The sequence below is a fragment of the Penaeus monodon genome, chromosome 28 (assembly GCF_015228065.2).
Source record: "Penaeus monodon isolate SGIC_2016 chromosome 28, NSTDA_Pmon_1, whole genome shotgun sequence".
NCBI lineage: Eukaryota > Metazoa > Arthropoda > Malacostraca > Decapoda > Penaeidae > Penaeus > Penaeus monodon.
The window spans coordinates 5764388-5765303 of NC_051413.1; the positions used below are offsets into that span (position 1 = coordinate 5764388).

The 916-nt window shown below is 40.6% G+C and overlaps 1 protein-coding gene across 1 annotated transcript in view; it reads right to left on the minus strand.

The window, feature by feature from the left end:
• Positions 1–916, minus strand: part of LOC119590926 (sulfotransferase 1 family member D1-like) — a gene marked incomplete at its 3' end in the record, with an annotated part of 7584 nt that overhangs the window by 3638 nt on the left and 3030 nt on the right.

The window sequence follows — 916 nt, forward strand, 5'->3', positions numbered from 1 at the left end:
TGCATGTAGTAAATCAATGATATTGACGGCTTAATTATTCCCGCGCCCTAAAAATACTAAAGTACAAGTGGGCTGCCTGACGACCCCCTTAGGCTCGTTGAACGTAAGACGCTCAGGTGAGCAGCGAAGAAACGACGGCCAGGTGAAAGGTCAGCGCGGAGTGAGTGAGGCTCCGGCGCTGGCAGGCAATAAACGTCCTGCTCAGCCTTTTGTGTCTTCCCCCCCCATTCATCTTTGCTTACGAGTTTTCCACGGCATACAAAAATTAAGTATAGAATGTGCTAGATGAGTTACAATATAATATTTGTGGATTGTGAGGCCTCTAAAAGGACATTAGTAAATCGTGGATATAGAATTTTACCATAAGAATATTTCCGAGCCCAGATAATATCATGGACCTTTTTCTAAAATAAGTTTTTAATATATTTGTATAAACTTTTGGTTATTGATGAACAGCATAATGATTAACACGGCCTGCTCGGTGTGTAATAATCCTCTGCAACGTTGATCTTCGCAAACTACACGGATAATTGTGTATAGACTAAATTGGAAATATTACTTGGATCTTGGTGAATATAGAACCCACATAATAACTTATGATTATGGCATTCCTTTAACATGAACATACACGACCGGCACTGTAAACATGGCCGTGCTGAACACTAATGGAGACAGTCTACACTAAGGCTTAACATGGGATTTTCTCTCGTTGGAATCCTCCTCGCTTGCCACTACCATCAGCTAGCTGAAGTTTCTTCACGGGGAATATAGACGATACACACGATTAACTGTACCTCTATTCACTTTCGTTTTATCATTTATGATTTTATTTTTGCACATGTAGTAGGACCAATGTTATTTCTCGGCCGATTGGATCACTACATGCTTGACAAACACTGATGTTCGTCTGAACAGT